At 39.1% G+C, this 16,936-nt stretch overlaps 1 long non-coding RNA gene across 1 annotated transcript in view; it reads right to left on the reverse strand.

Moving 5' to 3' along the window:
• Positions 1-16,936, reverse strand: part of LOC112540109 (uncharacterized) — a 107,141-nt gene that overhangs the window by 20,613 nt on the left and 69,592 nt on the right. The window contains exon 4 of the long non-coding RNA XR_015795935.1: positions 9,264-9,408. This is a non-coding gene — a long non-coding RNA (uncharacterized LOC112540109). The remainder of the gene's footprint in view (positions 1-9,263; positions 9,409-16,936) is intronic.

Consider the following 16,936-nt stretch of genomic DNA (forward strand, 5'->3'; position numbering starts at 1 on the left):
CGGGCGGAAAAATGGCCATGGACCATGTTGCATGGGCGGAAAATGGCCGCAGACCACGTGTCACGGCGGAAAATGGCCGCGGATCCGGTTCGTACCTCGAGGCGGAGTTCGCAAACCGAGGTAAATTTTTGCGGCCAGAGCTGGTCATAACCTGAAAAGTTCGTAAGCAGAGGCGTTCGTAACCTGAGGTACCACTGTATATGATTACTGCTGTGAGACTATTATATGCACAAAAATGGAAAGACTTTGAAATACCCACAATGAAAGAATGGTTGGTGAAGATGATGGAACTAGCACAGATGGCAAAATTAACTTGTTGCTTAGAGAAAGATCAATTAATACATTTATTAGTGACTGGAAACCTCTTATAACCTTTTGCTGAAAAATGAAAAAATGAACGTGATTTTTGGATTTGATGATTAGAAAGGGTAGATTATGGAAAGAAGGAAATTATGATGTAGCCTTAGAAAAAGAGGGTAAAATATAAACACATTTATAACCGCTGTTAAGAAGATTGGAAGTCACTTCTTTGTCATCTTTTTTTTTCTTTTCCTTTCTTTTCTGTTTCTCTCTTTTTATTTCTTCCTCACCTACTTACTGCTTTTCTTTATTTTTCTTACTTTCAACTTAAAATTTGTATTGTTTTTATTCTGTTGAAAACCTCTTTAATACAAATTATTAAACAAATGAAGTGGTTTAATGCTCCAGGGTCCATCACTCCATCAGTAAATAACACACTAATATTAACTTTCTGCTTGCAGATATATCTATTTTTTTCAGTTGTATCATTAAAGCAAGAGAACGAGAAATCAAACTGTCTAAGTGGCATTTGTGTAGTGAACAACAATAAGTCTGAGTGACATCATGATCCACATGGAGAACAGACCTGCACGGGCAGGTATAATCATCCAGCTGAATTGATCTCATCACTGCAATACCAGAAATAATAGCATAGCCTTCTCCAACCTTTTCCAGAATTTTTCCATAATCCAATGTATCTGAAAGGCATTAGGTTGGGGAAGGCTAACATAGATGTCAGCCTGGTCATTGTGCTTATCTTATCATGTTACTAATTTTACATCTTGCATTTTCATTGTTTCTACTGCTTTTGTTTTTTACAGTAGTAAATTTCCTTGATGTTAGTACCTTGGATTAAATCTATTGGGCGTACCACTACGTGGTCCATTTTGCTTCCCAAACCTTCATGACTGGCCGTTTGCTATGAACTTACGTGGTAGTGAATGAATATCTGCCATTTGTTCAAACCCTGAGAAGGATGCTGAAGAGCAGAAAGAGAAAGAAGATGATCCTGTGGTGAACATCACAGAAGGTATGTCCAATAATTTTTATTGTTTTCTGCAGCAAAGTTAAATTGCCTTCCTTTGTCTTCAAGCCAGAGAAAGGAAAACTGCAACTACTTCCACATGCCACATTCAGATGACAACTGGCAGCCGAGCACTGCCTTTCCACTTCCAGGGCTTAGCCTGGGTCAGACGGCAGTGCAAGGGTCCTCCTTGTCGGTCCTCAGGGAAAGACGTGCCCAGGGGCAACCTTTCATTGCCTTCATCACATACAGTACTTTGCTCCTCCTATCATTAATTACTTAGTTCATTTGTAAAGTTAGTAGAGAAGCATGATTTGGAAGAAGCATATTAAGAAAAAGACAGAATGCCAGGCAGAAGTCAGGCATTCTCATAGTAAGGGCATATAGTTTGTAGGTCTAGGTAACAGTAAGGAATTATTATTATTATTATTATTAATATTATTATTATTATTATTATTATTATTTAAAATGTAAAAGAAGCTTTTGTGATATCTTTTTAATGAGCCTTTGCTCTAGAAATGAATGGCTATTGATCATATAACCAGTAATATTACCTCCAATCCAACATATGTTATCTCATTACCAGAACAAAAAATACTTGTAAATATACAGTACTAATTTTGGAGATATAAGATCCTTCCAAAAGATTTAGCTTGTTTGTTTTATAATCTCGCCTTTTATTAAGAAAAATACAAACAATTCATCAAATTTTCTAATAATAAAAAAAAAGCCTGCCTATTTCAAGTGTCAGGAATGGAGTGGTCCTGACATTTATCTGAAACTACCAAGGCTTACGACAATAATTACTGAAGAAACACATCTAAGATTTTTGCTTGTTGTGGCTTGTTTAATGCTAACTCTCAGCATGGTGCTTGGAGTAGCATAAGATCCATATAAAAGAGTTGCTCTGGCAATGCATTGTTATGGCTCTTTGCAGTGGGGGGGGGGGCTGTTTGTTTTGTTTTCTGTGTACTGCCTGTCTCTGCGTTCAGATTTTATGTTGGGTGAAGATGCCAATATTTAACCTGAGTCAATAATCTTATAACCCACTGATGGCAAGTCAGTGTCAAAGTTATTTCTGCATTATGAACTGACTTGAGGATGTGGAAGTCTTGCATGGTCTGAGAAGGACCTTTCCTATTATTTCAATTGGGCACAAGATTTGGAATATGGTTAATGGATGCGATTCCTGCCTTTCTATCATTGTTCACTTTTGGCAATAAATATAGTGGTAGAAATTAAATCATTCAGCTGAACTCTTCTCCTTCATGGAGAAAATCTATTTATGTGGTTGCTAACAGTCAACATCTACTTGATGGCTTTTAATCAATCAATCAATCAATCTGATCCTCCTTTTTGTAATACAATCACATCTCTGATCCTGTTCAGGTCTTGTGTATTCAGTGCAAATGTCTGCAGGAAAAAAGTTTCCACATACAGTATACAAGTTCTTGTACACTGGCTTTCATGTGAGTCAGGACACTGATAATGTATGTATAGAATCTTTATATATGTGAGCGTATACAGGTATGTGTGTGTATGTGTGTGTGTGTGTATCTACACATATATTTTTAAACTTTTTTGCTGTTGTTTTGGATGTCGATGATCCTTGTCAGCTATACAGAGTGACTTAAGTTTGTTCCTTAGTTTACTTCGAAATAAGTTTTTCTTTGTTCAATGGGAATGATTTTCAGGGCATGCACGGGAGCCCTAGGACTGGTTTGTTGAGCACTGTTCTTCAATCAGTGGGTAAGCTAGAATGCAGCCTAAGCTACACTAGCACTAGTACTATGTACAGATGGGGCTAAATATTAAGAAATGGGTCTCCAATGCACACAAGAATAAATACGTGCCCTGGCTGTGTGTGAAAATTACTATAAATATAACTTTATTGCGGAAAATTCTACAGAAGACTGATGGCAATGTTAACACTGACCTATTTTTGAAAGCCTTCTTCTTTGTCCATTTGTGAAAAAAAATAAATCCTAATTCACATGTTTTTTTGATGTCTCTGACAGACGTTATGCAATTTCATTAATTCTGTTCTATTAATTAGATCAGCACAATAAAATTCACAGTAAAAAAATGAAGAGAGACAGCTACAAATCAGGAGTCAGATCTCTTATCTTCAGAAAATACAATCTGGTGACACTTAGCTAAGCTCTTTCTCTTTCTCTTCCCTCTCTCACCCCAGTGTAGGGCAAAAGAATTACTGACCTGTTGTAAGAATTACAAGTAAACAATGCAGGATTTGAATACTGTAAGCATTATATCATCATTCATATTATTAACCTTTGTATACAGCTATCTATGGCAAAATAAATGGCCTGTGCATTGATATGTGTATGTTTTTGCATGAATACACATATACTATAGCCATTCAGCAAGTTATTTTGCACTTACATATTCAGATTACTTATTAATCAACTTTCTATTTTCCCAGCATCATCTCATGTCTGTTCAGACAAAAATCCAGCTGAGTTAAAGGGGGTTTACTATCTGGCACATGTGCATAAGAATAACTCAAAATACATGGGCTATGTTTAAAAGAAATGAATCCTAATTTTATCATTTTTATCTGAGAAGGAAAATGCAAAATTCACTTCACACATTGATAGTGACAATTACGATGATTAGAAAATTTTGAACATAAGGCAGAAAGGTCAAGCCTGTCTGTTTTCTGAGCAAGATCATTCAACACCTGCCTAATGGCATAAACAGTAAAAAAATATTTGAAGAAAAAAAAAACCCTTAAAGCTAGTTTTTAAATGCCAATACAATCTGGATTATATTTTTCAACTGTCGCAGTGACAGATTTTTTTGACAACCCTTCAGTTACAAAAACAAATGAACAGAGATGCACATTTGTGCCTTTCTATGCGGGATAGAAAAAAAAATGGAATGGTTCACCTAATCACTAGTGAATGGAATTATGGCATTATAATTTAAAACTGTTAAACCAAGGATTCAACTGTTAACTTGGAATTCTAGGTGGAGGAGAAACTATAGTTGACTGCACATCTGAATCCAGTTCTAATAGTTGTAGCACTCAGCACTTCTAACCAACTTCTGGGGCTTTGCCCCCCTACCATAGCCAACCAAAGCTGATTCTTCTTTTGGGCTCCTATTGCAGGAATGGGAACAAGATAGGCTGAGATCTACCGGTAGATCTCTTGGGAATTTCAGTGGTTCAGCAAGCACAGGCACTGCAATTCTGGCTCCCAAGGGATTAACAAAAGTATAAATTTTCCATCTAAATTAGGCTACAAAAACAAAGAAAGTTTGGAGTCTTTGGTATGAAAAATAACAAGCTGCATTCTGGCATGCATAATAATTTCTGCGTTTACAGATGGGTTTAGAGGCACTCCCTTTTTAATAATGAATCTATGCCCTATGCCCTTGGTACTGGCTGATAGATCTTGAATTTTTAGGCCAAACCAAGTCAGTCCAATAAGCCCCAAATCTGCTACACATCAAATTAACATTACATTTCCCACAATGCTTTATGTTATTGTCCCAAAGTATTGTGGGCAATTTAAGTGCTAGCTCCTGTGGAGGCACCATTTTAACTTCCTGCAAAGCTCTGCGGTATAGTTGCTTACAGTTGTTTGATGCTACTGCTAGATAAATCCTAACCCTGGGGCAACCAGATTTGTCCTGCAAAGACACAAATGACCTGGTAGCACAGTTAGAGTGTTGTGTCTCTCTGTGCTGCCATCTAGTAGTTGCTAGGATGTTTGCAGTCCAGATTAGGTAATCCTATCATAGCCAAGGGATTGCTGAGGTCATCCTGACCTACAGTTACCCTTGGTAGAAAAAGACACGTTCCTCACATTTAGAGGAATGAGGCATATGAGGCTTACTAGTGTGTGTATCCACACTAATAAATTATAGCTTGCAGTAACATATTTTTAAGCTTTCTTCAAGTAATCTCCTGAGCATGTGAAAGATGAAACATGTAAGGGAGCAGGACTGCTAAGCTACCCCCACTTCCCATCTCAGCCTGCATGCCCTTGGAGCCCCATCTGAGGGTCAAGCAAGTTCTGAAGGGAAGCATTGCTTACATTCACTTGAACACTTAAAATAGAACCTTCTTTGTGACTGGAGACTCTGCTTCGTCATGGTCCCCTGAAGCTCAGAGAGTTTGAGGACTAATGTGGCAGAACTAAATCACACTGGGGCAGAGGAGGTGGAACCAGCATGCTTAGCCCTGTACCTTACCAACTTAGGAGCCTCATATGCATGAGAGGGTTAGAATTAAGCCACAATGCTGGCACTGCATCTCCCAACCTAGAAATGCTTATTCCAACAACGGTGGTCTAATATTAATTCTTTATGATTAGTCATTAGAGCCCATTAAAAGATAGCTGTTGCGCTCTCTCTCTCTCTCTCTCTGCAGGTTTTTCTTGAGCTGAATTGATTAAACTTTGGTACAGTGCTTTTTTTCCCCTTCTTAATCCAAGGCAGTCCTAAGTGGATTGAGTGATTCAATCAACCCATTACATGTCAAGTGCCTTTAGTGTGAAGAAACCAATGGCAAAAAAGGAAATGCTGTTTATTAGATCCACAAATTAAAAGCATCATTATGAAATGGTACGCTAACCATGATTTGCAGCCAGCTTGTCAGAAATATTGTATGTATTGAACGCAGTAGAGTTAAAAAGCCAGGCATTACTTCCATTTCAATAATAAATGCTTCCTTTCTCAAAATAAAATGTTTTGATATTCTAAAGAGACCTCTTTCTCCTATGAACTCTAAGTGGCAGTTAATAGAATATTCAGAAATTAAAACACGTATGTAGAGCTCATTCACAAATTGTGTACATTATTGTAATTCATTTCTTATAGTTACAGAACAGTTGTCCCCACAAAGATGAACAAGATACTGTAAGTAGCATCAACGAATCCACAGAATGCATAGCCCTCTCTTCACATGTGCTACCAATTTCCTGAGGTCCACTCATATGTGATACTGCTCAGTCTACAATAAGGATCATGATACTGTTGGGCAGAGCAGCAGAATTCCAAACACACAGGAAAGTCCATGCCTAACCCTTTCCTCCCATAGGATGAAATCATAGCATATCACTAGGAACATGAGTGAAAATAATTTCTGTTTGACTACTCCTTATCCTCTTGGTACAGTTCTTTTTCAAGAATACAAGCAGAACCCGTCTTAGCCTTAGGCAGAATGACCCAACTGATATTGGGCTAAGGAGTGAGGTGTTAGAGCATACAACTGTATCTATCACACTCACTTTATCCTACACCCTTCATAATCACCAGCAATTCACTAAAAAAAATGTATAATTTTAAAGGTTGGCATTTAGATGCCATCTTGTCCTTTGACTCTGAGAACAACCCAAACCCAAACCCTAACCCTAACCCTAACCTGCACCAGCCCTGAACGTAAGACTGAAGTAGCCTAGATCTTCTTGCTTATTTTCAGTGTTGCTTTCAATATTATAAGCAAGTCTGTGTATGTGTGAGAGTGATACATATTCAATAATTGAACTGGCCTCAAAAACACACTAGTAGTCACATCCCCATCAACGCTCAGGTGGCTATTTTCTGCAGGAGCTGATGTTTTCTGACTGACTTCAAAAACAGCTCTGTGCAGAATACATTAGTATTATTCATAGTCCCAGGGTGAAGCAGTATATTCACAGCAGGCACGCGTACACTGAGAAACTGTTTGTGCCAACATTTCTGAAAACAGTCAGACAATTGTTTGTTTGATTGATATTTATAGGCTGTTTTTCCTCCAGGGAGCTGAGGGTGATGATCATGATTCTCTACCCTTTTTATCCTCAGAACAACACTGAGGTTAGGTTTGTGCTGAAAGAATATAACATCTTCCTCATGTCATGGACATCAGGGAGTACCAGTGAATGAGGGGTTAATGTTTTGAAGGTTTACAATTTAATAAAGAGACATTTGAATACATGGCAAAGGAAAAAAAAACCACACACACAATTGCATCCCTACAAAAGATCAAGTAAATTCTATGAGTCCATTGATAGTTATCCGCAATTCTTCATTTCTCTGTCTGGTGAAACAATCATGCCCTTGACAGGTGGAATCAGTGCAAACCACAGACTGGATATCTCACATGACCAAAGTTCAGATTTGAGAAAGAGAAAAGATATGCCCTGGCAAGCTTGAAATCACTATATTATGTTTCTCCACTACTGAGGCAAAAATACTCTACAACTGTCAAAAAACGTTTCTGTTTTGGTCTGAAAGAAACCAATATTTTTATCAGCCTGACATAAGTTCTGCTTTTCCTGTCTTTTTTCATTCCTTGAGGAATAAATTCTGTGAGATAAACTGGTAAGATGACAACTTCTGACACCCCTGACATTATTCTAATGTTAGGGAAGGGCAAAACTTGATTTCAAAGAATCCAGAATTATTCCTCTCCATTTTACTGACATGTTGACGATCTGAGTTATTTATTACAACCACAAGCAACTTTTGTCTGCTAAGACTGCAACTGTTTCACAGCAAAACCAGCTAAAATGTTGCAGTTAGTAGAGATCCAAAGTTTTGTGTAGTTTTGAGATACTGGGGAAGTGGCCAAGCTATAACCTGAGCCAAATGTGCTATAGCTATATTTCTGATCTCTCCTTAAATGAATGCACACCACTATGATTTTATGGCTTCTGAGCAGTAAAACCTGTCCAGGAATCAGGAAAAAAAAATCAATTGCATTTCATAATTAGTTTCCAAAGTTGAGTTACTTTTTTATATGGCAACCAATGAACGAGACATCATTAAAAGAGTTAAAATACATGAAAGGCCTTTATTTTTTCTCTTTCCTTCCTTAAACTATTAGGAACTGTAGCATGACCAAAAATCTACTATTTTTTCTCCATTCAACACCACATTTTCTGTTCTCTTACTGTCTCTCCTTTCCATTGCCTGCCTGCCTCCTTTCTACATCTGTTTCTCTCTGACCATCAGCCACCCATGTGGTATCCCAACCTCTCCTACAGCTGAATTCTCATAGCAAATTGCACAGCCATTTGGCACGGGGCAGTAAAATCATATCTGGGCAATGGCATCTGCAATCAAGCCTGTCTAGCATTTTGTATATAATCTTTAATATGAACTAAAGCCTAGGAAACCCAGTTTGATGGCAGATCTCAAAAACCTAAGTACGATCAGAGCTTGGATGGGGGGTCACCGCAATGGGAATCAAAAAAGTATCCTAAGATGACAATGGCAACTTATTGCTGTGCTTTTTCCCCAGAAAACTACATGAATGTGAAATCACTAGGAATTAGGTTCAACTTTAAAAATACTTTCTTCCTTTACTTCCTAAGAACATACATTCATAGATTGGTGTCATTTACCTTGTTGTTATTGTTGTTTGGGTAGTCTTATTTACACACCTAAGCCTATTACACATTAAGACAGCGTTTCTCAACCTTGGCCATTTGAAGATGTGTAGACTTTAACTCCCAGCATGCTGGCTAGGGAATTCTAGGAATTGAAGTCCACACATCTCAAAATGGCTACGGTTGGGAAACACTGCATTAAGAGGTATAATACAATAGCATGCATGAACCAAAGGACTAATTCCACACTCCAGCACACATCACCTACCTATACAGCTGGCATGTGAAAACTCCTTAGACTAACATTTGTCCTTAGCAATTAAAAATGACCACTAAAAACAAAATGAAATTAAGGTCACTCTTGTCATTGTTTTTCATGTAATCAGTCATAAGAAATAGCTGAATGAATGGCTAGAAGTGATGGCTTCCATTTTCTGTAAGTAAAGAGAGAAAATAATCCATAACATTCCTTCAATCCGTCTGACTCCTTGGTCAAACATTTCTCTCTCTTTTATCATTTCCTTTGATGTTAATTGCTTTCAATTTTTTTCAAAGGTGAAGAAAAAAATGATGGGATACAAGGTTCTTGTATTTACCTTACTTACAAGATGGCTCCTTGTCCATACTGCATTATGCAATCTTTTCTCCTCTGTTGTGATCATCTTCTCAGCAGACTGCCACCTCTATAGCTTCTCACACTTCAAATACATCCCAAGGGAAGGCACTGGAATGGAGGCTGACCTTGTTTTTTTTAAAAAAAAAAAAATTAAGAACTCTTTGCCAGATCACAATGAAAAGGGGAAGGGAAGGGAAGGGAAGGGAAGGGAAGGGAAGGGAAGGGAAGGGAAGGGAAGGGAAGGGAAGGGAAGGGAAGGGAAGGGAAGGGACCCTGAGAATAAGGCAGAAAAATAAAAGTATATTGGCAAATGGGGAAAAAAACCTTCGGGAAATTGGAAAATAGATTTCAACAATATGAATCCAGATAAATGTTTAAGAGCTTCTATAGCCTATCTGCTATGCATAGAGGCAACTGTCCTAGGTATAACTGAGAGGCTTCTTTTTTTCAAGCTGACTGGGAATTTTGGAAATTGTACTCCCACTATATTTGGACAACCCCCAGCTGGGAAAAAAATGAGAAGGGCTCTTCTCAAGGTTTTAATTTCTTCAGGAATTCTTCAGGGATGGAAGTTAAATCAGTTGATCCAGAGACAATTCAGGTTCCTCCCCTCTTCTCTTTCCTTCCCATTGAAGAAGTAAAGGTTTGAGTTTGAATTGTTGACCGAGACACATGGTAAACATTCAACTTTGTCTCCTAACCCTTTACGTATGAATTGATAGCACAGTGCTGAATGGTTGGGGAGGATGTGGGGTATGTTACTGAATGTACACTTCCACCATATAACATATTTATGGCCCCATAAAACTGGCGGAGGACACTGCAAAGATCAAATGTAAGCATCAATCAGGAGCAGGCCCTGTGCTGTACCAGCAGTTGTAGCACGAAAGCCCTAAATTCCAGAGACACCTTTTATTTGGTCTGTGTGGGGAGCAGGCAGTTTTGTTGGGGTCAGGAGTGAGGGGTCTTCCTCCACACGTACCAAACAGTAAATAAGAGGGCTGGCTGTACCCTGCGAAGGAAAGATGGCGAAGAAGTGATTGACTTCACTTTTATGTGGGCCCTTCCCCTGGGCTATCAGTGAAAAGGGGCTTCACGGTGAATTATGAGGAAGATTAATGTTTCAGCTTACCAGCTGGAGAAAGCCAACTGAGTGTTCCTAATGGCTGGGTGGGAGAAGGAGGACAAAGGGGGACAAAGTTTACTTGTAACACATTTAACAAAATGTGCTTTTTAAAAACAAACAAACAAAAGCCTAGGATTTAACAGAGGGGCAACAAGGCCTCTGATTCTGAAAGGACCATGTTTTCTGAAATGTGCATAGTTGCCAATATGCACCAGCAGGCCAAGATTAAAAAAGAGAGAGAGAGAGAGAGAGAGAGAGAGAGAGGAGATAATACACCAGTGGGCTAAAGCTTTCTCGTATGGCACCTAGATCACAATACAAAGCAGGGAGAAACAAAAGGTGAAAGAAAAAGGGAGATTCAGAGCTTTGGGACCTAAGAATGGATTAACTCCCGTCTCTTGGCTGTGATTTGCCATGCTGGTAAGAAAAGCCCCAATTCAGGGCTGGGGTGGCTGTTGGTCAATTGCAAAACTTCAGGGAAGCTGAACTGACAAAGAGCTGAGCCTAGACTGCATTACTTGTCCCATCTGGGTTTGTTTGCATCACAAATGGCAGCTGCCAGCCATCCTGGCAAGAAATAGATGAAGTGTGGAACTACAAGAGTGCAGTATTTTTGCATGCATGCGTGTGCATGTTCTCAGGAAGAAAAAAAGAGCAATTATATTAATAGAAGTAGCCGCCAATTCCTAAACACATAAAAGACTGCTACTGCTTCTTCAGATGTAACCAAACTGCAGAATCGCTGGGAGCATTAATGTTAAATTCACAAAATGACTTTTTATTTATGATCTTTCCACCAGTGAAGGTATAAATGTCAAAGATACCTTTCTGAAAAGAATAAAAAGTTGGTGCTATCAGGCAGCTACCACTGTTTTCAAGTAAGATGACATCTAAGCCTTCAAGAAATAATGAGATGTGAAAGATTAGCGTCCTCCAGTTTGTCTACAGGCAAAGCTAATTATATTTTTCTGTTATCTATAAGAAAACTGCAGGCATACATAGGGTGATTAATTTTTAGATAATCCAATTCTTGGCTACAGATGTTGGGAATTTGCATAATCATCACCTAATCAAACAGCAGAAAATTATCTGGCAAGTACTATAGTTGGAAGGAGCAAATATTGTGTCATTTAGAACAACATGAAGGGTTAACGCATTTCAGATTTTTTTTTTTTTTGTGGCAGGGGGCAGAAGATTTGTTCTTGTGAATTTGTTAATTAAAAACCTCTAGTCAGTTTAAATATATTCCTGTGGGAATCTGAGTATGTAAAAAGAAACTGTCTGCATTCAGAGCATGTGGAGAGACATATGTTATTACATAATCAGATTCCAGAATAATAGTCATAATAAAATTCTCTCTATTTTGAAAAAAAATACATATCCTGGAATAACTGGAACCAAAATACAATTTGCTCTTCTGTTTTAATGAATCAATAGTGGCAAAATTAGCAAACAAACAAACAAACAAACAAGGTGTAAAATAGAACGAAGACTTTATTAGTCCATCAGTTGAAGGTTGGTGTAAGGAAGTGTTTCTCAACCTCAGCAACTTTAAGACATGTGGACTTCAACTCTCAGAATTCCCCAGCCAGCCATGAGTTGAAGTCCACATGTCTTAAAGTTGCTGAGGTTGAGAAACACTGGTGTAAGGCATATTAAGTGGAATCCTGCAAAGCATTCAGAAGGGTGTGGTGCATGAAAGAGCACTCCTCCAAGTATTTGGAAGGCTCCTGGGGATGTTATACATGTGCACGTCCACAGCTGTTTCTCTGTCTACCTGGGAAGTGAAGTCTATCTATTTGGACAGGCATGCTTTGCACAACCCTAATATTTAGGACATCATACAGCATGAGTGGGATATGTCTCTGCAACTGTCTATCCACCCAATGTATTTTGTCATATTTATATTTATATTCTGTCTTTCATCTTGGCACTCAACGTAGTGTACCTAAAAGTCCCTCCTCCCAATTACTACAACAAGAATAACAACCTACCTGAGAAGTAGGTTGGGTTGAGAGATAGTGACAACCCAAATGCATTGGGGGACCTGGAGCTGAATCTCCTCAGTTCTAGTGCAATACCTTAATCACTATACTGCACAAACTGTCATACATATCTTATGATTTGAAATGCCCTGATAGTAAGGTTGTCATATATATTGTCTATTGGTCTTGTTGTTGTTGTTGTTCAGTCGTTAAGTTGTGTCCAATTCTTCATGACCCCATGAATCATATCGCGCCAGGCCTTCTTGTCCTTCACTGCCTCCCTGAGTTTGCTCAGTTTCATGTTCATTGCTTCAGTGATGCTATCTAACCATCTCATCCTCTGCCGTCCTCTTCTCCTTTTGCCTTCAATCTTTCCCAGCATCAGGGTCTTTTCCAAAGAGTCCTCTCTTCGCATTAGGTGACCAAAGTATCTGAGCTTGAGCTTCATTATCAATCCTTCCAATGAGCAGTCAGGGTTGATTTCCTTTAAGATTGACTGGACTATTGGACTAGTTTTACGCAAATTCTCATCAAGCTATCCAGAGTCTGCTTCCACCATAAACTGACCTTCCGTTCCTTCCTAACACCAAGCATTAGCCATTTCAGAAGCAGAGGTATGAGACAAAATCTGTAGGTACTATTCATCTGCCCAAACCAATGACTCTACTTGATTTTCAATGTTCTTATCCAGTGAGTGAAGTCATGGCTATAATTGACATTTAGAGGACCAAGGAGATTAAAATTTTAGACTGACAATTGTCTGTAATAATGACTTTCTGATTCATTTTAAATCCCTTCAAATTGCTTTTAGTAGTTCTAATCTTATTTTAATCCTTTAATATGACTGAATTCTTGATCTTTATGTTATTTCTTTAAATCTAGCTTGTACATTACCATGATAACATTTGTAGAAAGGTAGCACAGAAATACCAACAGATAAAATAAATATGTAAAGTAACTCAGTGTTGTTATATCACTAGGAGGGAGACTGGAGGGCAGTGCTGAATAACAATCCAAAAGTTCAATCTAGTGATGCTATCTACTCCCGTCTCCTAGCTGATTCTGTTTTTTGTTCGTTTATTTGGAGAATGCTTTTAGAGAAATACAGCCATGTTGAAGCTATAAGGCAGAGTTCATCAGGAGGAGAGGTAATTCAATGTTTTCCCTCCCATGCAGAAAATTATAGGACTTTTGAACACTATGGATATTGATTTATTAATTAAAGAGTTTGAAGGGGAGAATGTTTATGCATCTTATTTATATCTTATCTCTTTCCACATTTTACTTTTTAAAAAACCCTGAAATAAATGTGATTAGTTTGTCTCAGCATTGTTAGAGAAAATTTTAAAATGTTCCAGTAGATGTTTTTAGCTATGGTTTCTCCCATTGTAATACAGACTGTGAAAGCTGAATCATCAAAAAGGCTGTCATGAAGAAAAATGGGTGCTTTACAACAGTGATGCTGGAGAAAATTGTGGGGCTTAAGAAGAACTACTAGATGATGTAAAAACAGGCTGTTCACCAGAAGCACTAATAATTAAGCTCAGGCTTAGATATTTTGGACAAATAATGAGAAGCCAAGAGTCATTCTACAAAAAAAAGTCCTTGGAAGAATTAAGGAAAGTCGAAAAAGAGGCTGACAAGACAAGATGCCTAGATGCTATCACTGATGACCCAAGCATGAAGCTACAAAAATCCAAGGAAGCAATTACTGACAGACAAACCTAACACAATAATGTCCATCAGGTCACAAAAAGTCAGAGGTGGCTGAATGACTAAACAACAAAAACTCTATTCCCTCCAGGTATTTTCTCCTAATGGATGCTCACTTGACTGAATGCTACATCCACCCATATATTAAGCACTCACTCTAGATCAACAGGCCAGTGTAGATCAATTGTCTCCTCTCCAGCTCCATCATAATCCAAATCTAGTGCACATCTACACGCACTGTTTAGGCTTTAAAAATTCAGTCACATATGTTAAAAAAGAAAAGTTGACCTTTGGCCTACTATCTTAAAAAATGACTTTGAAAGGGAATGATTAGGAGTGGGACATCCATACCGCAAGAATTGATTCACCCTTTTCCAACTTAACTCAGGATGATCATTTGTACAATATGCATATGAAATAGCTAGATTTGAGACACTAAAATTAGAACAATCATACCGACAGCCAGTTTGGTGTAGTGGTTAAGGCATCAGGCTAGAAACCAGGAGACCATGACTTCTACTCCCGCCTTAGGCATGAAAGCTGATTGGGTGACCTTGGGATAGTCCCTCTCTCTCAGCCCTAGGAAGGAGGCAAAGGCAAACCACTTCTGGTATCTTGCCAAGGAAACTGCACTGACTTGAAGGCATGTGTGCACGCGCACACACACACAACCCTGCCAGGCTAGGTAGATGTCCTTGACTTTCTTGATTCACATCTCTTTCATTATCTCTCAAATTATAGAGTGCTCTACACTAACCAACTCTGACCCTTAGGAGCCCACGCTCAGGGGCCCAGCTCTGACTCTCAGGAGACCCACTCCTTCTGTTACCTTCACCAGAATTCACTTCTTGGTTATCTTTATCCTGCTACATGATAAGTCTTTGAGATGGCCCTCACTGCTGTAAGATGGGCAGCCTTAGAAATCAATCGAACAAACAAAGAAAGTTTCTCTGGATTCTGCCATTCCCATCTATTGCAAAACCATGACTGAACATCCTGTTGGTCAATAATCTTTCTTTATACAGTGGTACGTCTATTTACGAATGCCCCTACTTGCGAAATTTTCAAGATACGATCAGCTCCGGCCCCAAAAATTTACCTCTACTTATAAACTCGCCTCGACTTACGAGCCATTTTCCGCCCATGCCACGTGGTCCGTGGCCCTTTTTCCGTCCGTGCCACGTGGTCCGCGGCCATTTCCCGTCCATTCCATGTGGTCCGCGGCCATTTTTCCGCCCGTTCCATGTGGTCCGCAGCCATTTTCCGCCCATTCCACGTGGTCCGCGGCCATTTTTCTGCCCGTTCCATGTGGTCCGCGGCCATTTTTCCGCCCCTGACGCATGGTCTGCGGATGCCGGAATGGATTAACGGTAATTACATTGAACCTTATGGGAAAATTTACTTCGACTTGCGACCAACTCGACTTGCGATCAGAGTCACGGAACGGATTAAGTTCGTAAGTAGAGGTACCACTGTACTTGCTTCTGCAGAATCATCAAGGCTGTATTGTTCAGAAAGAGTTTTATTTTTGTAAAACTTTTCTGTACTTCTCTTCACCAAATTAGGTTGTGTAATTCATGCACATACACATGTGAAAGTTTGTGTGTGTGTGGGTGTGCATATGTCTGGAATTCTAACTAGTAAAAAAAAAAAAAAATGCAATTGCATCAGAAAATAATGCATTTGTTAAACTTGTCACCTAAAAGCTTACATGAGCTGAAAAATTGTGAAAAAAGGGAGCATTGCAGAACACAGCTGAAAAAGTCCTCATATCAGCCATGGATTTTGTTGCAATCTCTCCTGATTTCTGATTAGTTCATTGTTTAATAAATGCCTGATATATGGCTCACTGTCTGCTCATGTATGTGAACTGACACCAAAAAAATAGTATTGACGGTGAGGTGAAAGATCTACTTGCACAGTTGGTGTGCTCAAATATATTTTTGTTTGTTTTGTACAAAGAGTTTTACAGCTCCTTTCTGAATATAGTTCATTCAAGTTGGCTGGCATCAACCATAAACTTGCAGTTAAGTAAAAATTGTATCAGTCTTTTTGAAAGAAACAAAATTAACCACAACCAAAAAACGGACCAATTTAAATTCAGTCTTATATTTCCAAAGCCAATAATTTAAATGTTAAATAACTCAATGAGCAATTAAAAAAACAATTTATACATGGACATCACCAGACGGAGTACAGTGGTACCTCGGGATATGAACTTAATCCGTTCCGTGACTCTGGGTGTATCCCGAGTTGGTCGTAACCTGATGCAAATTTCCCCATAGGGTTCAATGTAAATCCAGTTAATCCGTTCCACCCTCCGAATTTGGTCCCTCCCCGAAGCAAATTTTCCCGTAAGGTTCAATGTAATTACCGTTAATCCATTCTGGTGTCTGCGGACCACGTGTCAGGGGCGGGAAAACGGCCGGGCGCCGCGCAGCGGGGCGGGAAAATGGCTGCGGACCACGTGTCAGGGGTGGAAAAATGGCTGCGGACCACATGTTAGGGGCAGAAAAATGGCCACGGACCACGTGTCAGGGTGGAAAAATGACCATACCCCGAGGCGGAGTTCGCACATCGAGGTAAATTTTTGCGGAGCTGGTCGTAACCCGAAAAGTTCGTTAGTAGAGGCGTTCGTATCCCGAGGTACCACTGCATATAGAAATCACTGTATCAATAAATAGAAGAGCTTAGCTGTGACAGCAAAGATACGGCCAGGGGCTGACTGTGAAACAGGTTATGAACTGCTCATATGCAAGTTCCAAATCAAGGCAAAGCAGAAGACGACAGCCAACTGATTTTCACAATATGATCTTGAGGATTTACCCA

This window comes from Python bivittatus, unplaced genomic scaffold (assembly GCF_059951505.1).
Source record: "Python bivittatus isolate LINGU-HERP-01145 unplaced genomic scaffold, Pbiv_v1 ctg000020_np1212, whole genome shotgun sequence".
Taxonomy (NCBI): Eukaryota; Metazoa; Chordata; class Lepidosauria; order Squamata; family Pythonidae; genus Python; species Python bivittatus.